Here is a 10037-nt window from a genome sequence, read left to right as displayed (position 1 = left end):
TTACAAAACTCTTTCTTACTGAAAAGTAGTATACTCCCTTTTTTGCATGGTCACTTTGGCTTATTTTTAGTAGCACTGTAAATATTTTACTGTGAATGTGATTTAGCCATTAAACACATTTAAATTCAGTGATTTTATGAATGTGTACAGTTCTTTTAGCTTTTATTACTGGTAATTCTGTATTATACTGACAAGATTAAATGTGTGCTAGCCATATCTTTTCACTTGAGAAGCATGCTACCTTGCAAGAGGAGAAGTGACAGAATAGCTGTCAATACCCATCAAGCCAAATGACTGATATTCTTTCCAGCTCAGTAATCTGAAAATAAAGGCATTGCAACCTCATATCATATTTGATTTCAATGCTATAAGAAGACCTTGGCATAGCAATAGCAGTAGACTTATATACCGCTTCATAGGCCTTTCAGCCTCTCTAAGCGGTTTACAGAGAGTCAGCATATTGCCCCCAACAATCTGGGTCCTCATTTACCCACCTTGGAAGGATGGAAGGCTGAGTCAACCCTGAGCCGGTGAGATTTGAACCGCTGACCTGCTGATCTAGCAGTAGCCTGCAGTGCTGCATTTAACCACTGCGCCACCTTGGCTCTTCTCTAACTTATCACCAAAAGATATTGAGTAGGTATAAAGGACTGAAATGCTATTATGATACAGCTACAAGTCATATTCACTCAAATCATGGAAAGAGCATGACCAATTTATGATGCAGTTTTATCTATTGCTAAAAATGGATAAGAGTTGGATATCAGCTATTTGAGGTATTTATCTTCTTGAATATGTTTTAATTGGTCAAGGAAGGATTCTTCCATCTTGATCCCAATATGGCTATTATCCCAATAAAACTTTGATTTATGACCAATATCTGAACCCAGCATTGAGTTTATATGTTAACATACCTGCCACCTACAACTAAGCCTCAATAGAGAAAGAGTGATGCAAATGCATGACTTGCATGGTGTAATATTTCTGCTGATATGGGTGTCATAACCAAAGTGTGCCCTCACTGCCATGCATTCCTATTCCCTGGAGAAATTTCTGCTGCTGTATGAATGGAAAGGTCACAATAGGCAATTTACAACCTCTACCTAATCAATTCCTCCATTTATATAGCAATGATAACCTGCTGTAAACAAGTTCAAAAAGAACATCAGACAATAAACTGCCTCTTCCCAATGATATGGTGCCTAAGAAGTCCTTTCAATGCTTCAATGCTTAAGTAAAGTATGTTCTGAAATGATGACCTATTGGGGCAGATGTTGTCAAGGAATTTCTAAAATAGTGATACTCTGTTGTCCTGAAAGTTCAGCTGATAAGAGATCTGAAAGCACCAGATCAGGGGTGGGCTCCAGCTACTGTTACTGCCAGTTCGCTCAGGGATGCACTTTGGGGGGGCGCATGCACAGTGGTGAAAAATTGCTTGTGGGCATGCGCAGCAAAAAACAAGATGGTGACGCCTACAATGCCACTGACAGAACCAGTTCTGGGGAGGGTGTCCAGCTGAGTTACTACCTACTCAGCCGAACCAATCCGAACTGGTAGGAACCCACCTCTGCACCATATGCTTAAACAGAAAAAATTAGTATTTCTTTCGCCCTTTCCTTAGCAAGTCTTTCCTTAGCCTTAATATTAATTCATGGAAAACACAATTTAAGTTAACTATTTTTAATTTAACCACATAAATAGTGTTAAGTTTTTTTTTAAATGACAGCCAATAGTGCTTTTCTAGGCAATCGATCATTTTAAGTGGATATTTTTTATAAATGAGTCAAGTCATACCTTAGGGTTTTCCTTGAAAGGAGGGTAAAGGGCAATTATTTCATCTTAGTTTTTTCTTACATAACAATAAATAACCACGATGAAAATTTAATTTGTCCAAACAAATACTTCTATAAGCTGATGTTTGATGCCAGTTCACACACATTTCAATCTCAGCTTTGTTATGCCTTATTTTGAGGATGCAAAAAGGGAATATTATTTTCAAAATATTGGACTACATTAATTTTGTAGAGGCATGAAAAATCTGAAAAGGGAAATAAGTTTAAGGAAATGAAATAACTTTAAATAAGTTGCTCGTCTGAGAGTAAAAGGCCTTTGATCTAGCAGATGCTTCTTTTGATGCCAGATCATGTTATAGGTCATAAAGGGGTTATTAATAAATCACTTTCATAGTCTCTAAAATAACACTTCAAAATATTTAGCCATAAATTATAGCCCATTTTTTCCCATCACTTCTGTGCAGAAAACATCCATTGACTAAGTTTCCTCCCTCTCTCTCCCTGATTTCTTCCTGGCTGCATTTGCAGAGGAAGGAGGCAGGGATGCTGGCTAGTGCTTGCTTTCCTTACCACTCACCACCACCGCCCCAGTGACCCACCAGCTGCATCCCACCTGCCCTGATTAGCTGAGTGACTGGCCAAGAAAGCAGTGAGGGAGCGAGCGGCAGTGAGTGGTAAGGAAAGCAAGTGCCAGGCCCGCATCTCTGCCTCCTTCCTCCAAGAGCTATGAAGCATTGAAGGAAGGAGGGAAAATGCAGGGATGCGGGCAGGCTGGAGCATGGGTGGCAGGCTGTGGATGAGTGAGCAGAACAGAAGGGAGGAAGGAGCAGAGATGCCAGCATGGGTCTTGCTTCCTGTCTTGCTTCCTGTCCCTTCCTTGCCAGCTGCAGTCTGGGCCCCTCCTGCCATGCTTAGCTGGGTGGCTGGCTGGAAAGTGGTGAGGGGCGAGTGGTGGTGAGTGGTGAGGGAAGCAAGCACCAGGCCAGCATCTCTGCCTCCTTCTTCTGAGAGCCGTGGCAGCGGGGAAAGTGAGCCTTCTTGCCAGTCTCCCAGCTGTGAAACAGAAATTTTCACCAACTGGAATGGATGTGTGTGTGAGAGAGGGGAGAGAGACAGAAAGAAGAGAAAGAAAGGAAGGAAGAGAGAGAGAGAAAGAGAGAGAGAAAGATAAGACAAAGAAATAGAAAGAGAGAAGAGAAAAAAATAAAAAAAGAAAAGGAAGGAAAGAAAAAGAAAGAAAAAAGAAAGAAAAAAGAAAGAAAGAAGAAAGTAAGTGGGGAGAAAGACAAAGAAAGAAAAAAGAAAGAAGGAAGGAGAAGGGAGAGAGACACAAAAACAAAAAAGAAGAAAGGAAGGAAGGAAGTGAAAGAAGACACAAGAACAAAAAAAGAAAGAAAGGAAGGAAGTGTGAGACACACAAAAAAAAAAAGAAAGAAAAAAGAAAGAAAGAAAGTAATTAGTGAGAGGGAGACACACAGGAAAGAAAAAAGAAAGAGAGTAGACACACAGAAAGAAAAGGAAAAAAAAAAGAAAAAAAAAAAAGAAAAAAAGAAAGGAAGAAGGAAGAAAAGGAAAGGAAAGAAAAAAAAAGAAAGAAAGAAGAAAGAAGAAAAAAGAAAGAAAGAAAAAGAAAAAGAAACTTATGATCACAATTGAGCCCAAAATTTTGGTTGCTAAGCAAGAGTGTTGTTAAGTGAGTTTCACCACATTTTACAAGTTGGCAATGCCCTCCCGGTCATACTGCGAAGCCACTTCCACAAAATAGGGCACGCCCACAGAATAGGTAGTAAAAAAATTGAAACCCACTCATGGTCAATTTGTAAAATAATTCCAAATCTTTGGAAATTTTGAAAAGCATTAAGCATTATAAGAGCTAAATTTTAGAAAAATATATTTGCTAAACTTTTCAGGTTTACCTGTAGTTTAAAGAGTTTTTGTCTCAGCAACTGCGGGAAAAAAGAAGGAAATAGCAGACCTTATAGAACCGGGATGGTGAACCTATGGCATGGTGGCACAGGTGGCACACAGAGCCATTTGTCAGGGCACGTGAGACGCGCATTGTTAACAGATACGAAGGATTTCTACAGGTAAAGTTGGTGTCAGAATGTTATTGGATAGGGACAAGAGAAAATGTGTTGGACAAAGTCTGGATTAACTTCAGAGTTGTCTTGACATAAAGCAAAAAGGACGATTACATCATATGTTGCAATATATGACAGTCTTTTCTATTTAAGTAACATATAGAAAGACAATTGGACTGAGATGACCTACTATAGAAATTGAATGAATTAATAATACAAAACATTCTTTTAGATTTGAGGTGTGTAAGATATTACAAAAATTGGCAATCTTGAATAAAGCTTTCTTTTTTTCTGTTACATGTTTGAAAGATGTGATCTTTTCAGACTGCTCCTGTTTCATTCTAATCCTCTTTGGGAGCCACATTGTTAGCAGTTGACAAAGAAGAAAGCAGAATCTCCTATAAAGTCTGCAGCTGTCATTTTCAAAATGGACCTTTGTTAGAAATTTCACTAACAGTGTCACCTTTCTCAATATGCTAAGTATCAATTTTGTTTTCCCAGTTCACATGTGAGATGCTTGTCCAACTTCTTAAATTGTTAGACACAAAACAGCCATTTACAGTAGTTAGCTAGACTATATCAAGTAAAATAAGAATTATAGAGCCATCATTTCATGATGCATTACATCTACAAACATTTTGTTATAACTTAATAAACTGTCTTTTTTTCAAACATCCTTATTTTTTGAACCAGTCATTATATTGTAATAATTGTGGGGAAAGTTCTATGTTCCATCTCTCAAACTGATCCCTTGCTGTTCTCAGGAAGCATTTCCCACATACTTTTAGATGGAAGAGAGCAACATTTAAAGGCCAGTGGGGATTTCTGGGCTTTCTAAAAAGAAAAGTTGATTTTATCAGAAATAAGAGTATTGCAATAAGAGTGCTAAAAACTATAGTGTGAAATGAATTCTGTCTTTCTCTAAGATGGGAAAATGTCTCTGAAGGTGATAATGAGTAACAGAAAGGACTTAAGATCCAGCTCTAAATGTAGATTTTTAGAACTATTTAAAATTGTACTATATTTTTAACACAGCATTAATGGTTCTATGTATTATTGCATTGAATACAAGTTTGTTGATTGTTGTATACTGCTTTGGTAATTGGGGGGCAGGGCAAGGTATATGTAAATAACATAAAATATACATAAATACAGACTTGTTCTAAAAATATAAAATGGCAGATAGCTTATTCTCCAGTGTAAAACTAGCTATATGGCCTAATCTGAGACATAGTTTTGAAATAAGGAAACTTTCACCACATAGAACTGAAAGATACAAAGTCAAATCTATATTCTTGTGACAATGACAATTGTTTCTCCCTTCTCCCCTGCATACACATTTTGTGAAATAAAGACATGCCTTGTTTGTCTATTCCAGTTTAAATAATCTTTCTCTTAACTGCTAAAGGAAATATCTCAAAAGGAGATTGGTTCTAAATTAAATGTCAGTCAAGAGCAGGAATTCCATTGTCAATCAGATCTGAATTGGTTCACTGTTTTTGAAGATTACTCGTTTCATTTACAATGTTTGTTTAATAAAACACCATTCAATTATGACAGCTCTCTCCCAACACCCTCTTACCTATCACATAAATAGCATTAACTAGTACTATAGCCAAACATTCAGAGATGACTAAACTAGTAAAACTTACACTTAGAGAACAGATACATTACCTGTTATTTACTGTGCTAGCAGCTGTTTCATTTCATTTTCTTTTTAGAAAGGAGAGATTGTATTTTCCAGATAAATATAGCTATACATTAAATTTTTTCACAGCTGGTAATAATTATACTTATATAGTTATGTAAATCAGACAATTATAGATATAGGGGACTAGAATTTAATCAAGTCATCTTTAGGCATATATGGATTTACTATATAGATAGGTTGCTTTTTCTTTCTTTCTTTTATTCTTTCAGAAACTCCATTTTCTTGTTTTTGTGGTTCTTCTTCCAAGGACTAATCTAAAGAATCCTTTTAGTGTTGTGGTTGTCAAATGCAATTTCTTATAGACTTTGTAAGTTGTGCTATAAAAAGACTATTAAAATCTAGATAAAAATTGAATGAATGCCTGAAAAATGTATATTTTGCTAATTTATTTCAGTTCTTATTTTTATCTACATTTATCTTCCCCTATCTAAATAGTTGATATTGCCAAGAATTGAAATGAGAAAGGAATGGATCCAGGCTTGCTGGCTCTGTCTGCCAAATTCACTTTTCCATCCATGCTGTCAGGTAGACAATATAAACTTTGAGTTGAATATAATCACATACAATAAGCTCTTCAGGTAATTCTTTTTGTCTACCCTGAATTCTAACATGTGGGAAGATAAATGTAAGACCTTTATCAATAATCAATTAATAAAGTATAATCAACAACAAAATATGATTCTTTCATAAGAATTACCCTTCAAGCTTTTCAGCTTTGCACTTGAAGCAGTTTATATATTTTTTAAAGACTTATATCTGTATATAATTAACATCTTGACCTGGAAGGGCTCTTAACTATGTAATCTAGCACTGTATCTGATTCCCCACTACTTTCTCCATAACTTCCCTAAAGAAGAGAAGACTAGAGATTGTATGAAAATTGGCTGGATTGAGTCTAGCTATATATGGGACTCACAATTGCCATGGGAACCAAGAACTCCTTGTCAAATTTAGGTCCTTTCTGAAGGGCATGGAGGCCTACCTTCTCAATACTAACAGTTTAATAACACAAAATGTACTATGAGTTATATTTATGAAAACTGTTGATTTGCATAATGGAATGTGAAAATGACTTGTAGCCAGGAGAAAGAGCCATTATGTACACAACTGTCTTTTACATATCTCAGCCCACAAAAGGAAAAGGATGATGGGAAGCATCTCAGAAGGGACTTTCCCTATTTTTTCTAAAAAATAAATGTAATGGAAGGGAGAGTGCCTTAAGACATGCAAAATGTTACTGTAACTTTACAATAAAGGTAATATTAGTATTTTTAGTTTGTGCTTCTTAGATAGACTACCTTGAAGGGCTGACAATTTTGTTCCATTTGAGATCCAGGATTATTATAGCCAATATTCTAATGACCATTATTTAATACAGATTTGTTATCTTGCAATGAAAACCAATCCCTATAGCTGCCTTAAGAATACTATATTGCAATTTCTAATTGAGAATTCTTAAATGTGCCTCTGTGCACATTTCCTTTCAAAATGAAACACTAAATAATTACTTTTTTTACAAAGTTTTTTTTATTTTTTGTTACATATTTAGACTTCTTTTATAAACAGAGTATTGTCGGGGTTTTCTCCCCTTTACATCTTCTATTATGCGTAGTTCATTTTACATCATATTTTCATTTTACATTTCAGTCATTTATTTTCATTCCATATTCTCCTGCTTAATTTTAATTTCTTCTTCTTATTTAATATATAAACAATATCACTATTTGCCTCTCCAAATGAATCAAATTTAACATATCATTTCCACATCTTCTTCTGTTTTACTATTAATAACATATATCCTCAAATTTAATTTTATATAGTAAACATTTCATTTAATTAGTTATCCACAAGTAATAATATTAATCTATTTCCCTCACATCATATTGAATATATACTGTTGGCTATATTTACCAAAATCCATTCTATTCTACTAGTAAATCCTTTTCTTTCTTTCCTCCTTTCACCCATCTTCTCTTAGTCTCTCAGTCATTTCACTTCTCTTATATTCTCTTCTCTCCACCCATTTACCTAGCTTTTTTTCCTTGATCTTGAAATTTCTATATTTTTTCATTCAATTCTTTTTTCCTTTTTAATTCTATTGTTTTAGTACCTCTCCCCACTTCCCCCCATCTTTCCCCATTAATCCCCCCTTTGCTATTTAACTTTCTCTTTTGGGGGGTCACTTCCCTCTTGTCTCCTTTTGGTATTCCGTATTTATTCCACAAAAAATAGAAACAGGTAGCAAAAGAAAGAAAGGAATTTTCCCCCTAAGTTCTTTTATTATTTTTGATGTTTCCAACTCCAGATTTGGGAATAAAAGTCTTCTAGGGCTTTCTGTTTTAGTCTCCGTCTTTCCTTTTTTCCTCTGTTAAATCCCCCATCTGCCAAATAGCCGCTAATTTCTGCTCCAGGTCTCTTTTTAATCCAAATTTAAAGTTTCTTTACCTTGTGTTGATCATTCTTTCACCCAGTTCTAACACTTTGTTCCAGCATCTCTCCTCTTCAAATAGCTTAGAACAATTGCCCCAACTTTAAAATGGCAATTAATGTGGCCGCTGTCATTCTGCTATCTGTTTGAAGAACTTTATCTTGGACCTTTCAAGGAACTACTGGTTCCTCTTTGGTCAACGAGATGGCAGTGGGTGTCCAGTTGGGTTTTCGTGGAGCCCATCAAAGCTCTGGTATTTCCCAACCATTCCCATCACAGTGCGTTCAGCTTCTCTAAAATAATTACGTTTTTAAGAGCACCTCAAGTCAAATAGGTTTTATGCATAGCACACTTATCAATGTATTTTAAATAAATGTATAAGATTCTGAGAACATTATTGAAAATAATTGGCAGAAAGCAGAGATAAGGCTTTAAGAAAAGAATAATGAATATAGAGCAGAAGAAATTCCAAAGTCAAATTTGGCCACTTTGTGGAAAGGTTACCTACTTTAAGTATTCAATAAAATGCATTGAATAGTTATCTGCATTAACCTTAATTTGTTTGGACACAATAAAGTGATGTAACTGTTTATCTGAATCTGTAGATTACAAACATACTTAAAACAAAATATAAAATCTACTGAATTTTTATCACATAAGTATAATTGATGCTTTCCCTACTAAGACTGACTAAAAGAAATTTGGAATGGAAAGGAAGATTTGGTGGAAACAAATCAAAGACGATCTTCAGTCTTGGATAAACAGGGGTACTATCAGTGAATTCCACTATTGGAAACCATTATCAATAGTCTTCAGATCTGCCATGTTCTATTAACTCTTGATAGTCTGTGTAAAAATGTGGATTTCACCTGTCTTTAGTGCCTGTCCCAGCCAGCTATCTTAAGCAGGGATTTTCAATGTCCTAACTGCAATTCTATACTTTTACCTGATTGTAAGCTCTAATGCTTAGTGGAATTTCCTTCTGAATTATTGCATGCAGGACTATAGTATAAAAGGATTTTGAAAGCATTGATTGAAGATAGTGAGGCACATGCTTGGAATTAAAGGACAACTTGCTTCTATAATATGTAGTGTACATTTCTTTTCAGAATAAAATAATCCATCCAATTTAAACTTTAAACCCTATAACTTTGCTATTCTTTTTTTTCTGGCCTAATCCTGTCTAGAACCCAAAAGGTATTTCAATATTCAGAGAAGAGTGACATTTTAACATTGATCAACTCATAGCTCTATATAAAATTAAGCACACTCATAAAATTAAGCATATATGAAGTGTTGGAAGCTGTCAGAATGTACCATCTTTGGATATTTGGGAAGCAACTTTATTTATGGCTTCATAACCATGAATCTGTATGTATATTAAGTATAGCATTTAGATTCAATTTTAAAATTATTAGTCACAATCATATATAACAAGAAATATTAGTACAAGCAAAGATTCTGTTAAAAAGCCAGAATATAACACTTTGCAAAGTGATCACAGTTGTATTAAAATCACTATAATCAACAATTAATCAGTACAATTGCAAATGCTGATAAAATTGAAATAATTCAACTATTATGTCCTGGTTAATGAAACATGGAAAGTTAGGAGCCAGCCTCTAAAAGGCCACTTTAAGATAGATCCTGCTAGAAAACTGATTCTTATATTTTTAATCATTATTTATTAAATTAATATAGAGCTTTATAGAGCTCAAAGGAACATATACCCAATTCTTCTATACAATTTCATGGATAGAGTATCTGAAATTGAATGTCTGTATCAGAAGAAATTTTAATATAGATCTCTTCATTAACCAATATGTCATAAATATATATTTAAAAATCATATAAAATAAAAAGCCCTGTTTGGTGCAGTAGTTAAGGTGCTGCCCTAGAAGTGAAGAGACTGTGAGTTCTAGACCTGCCTTAGGGATGAAAGACAGCTCTCTTTATTTACTACATTTCCATAAGCAGAACTATTCCCCTCTTGAAATTTCTGCTCCTAGAATATAGGTAGCTAA

The sequence above is a fragment of the Thamnophis elegans genome, chromosome 10 (assembly GCF_009769535.1).
Source record: "Thamnophis elegans isolate rThaEle1 chromosome 10, rThaEle1.pri, whole genome shotgun sequence".
Taxonomy (NCBI): domain Eukaryota; kingdom Metazoa; phylum Chordata; class Lepidosauria; order Squamata; family Colubridae; genus Thamnophis; species Thamnophis elegans.
This window is presented reverse-complemented; position numbering follows the sequence as displayed.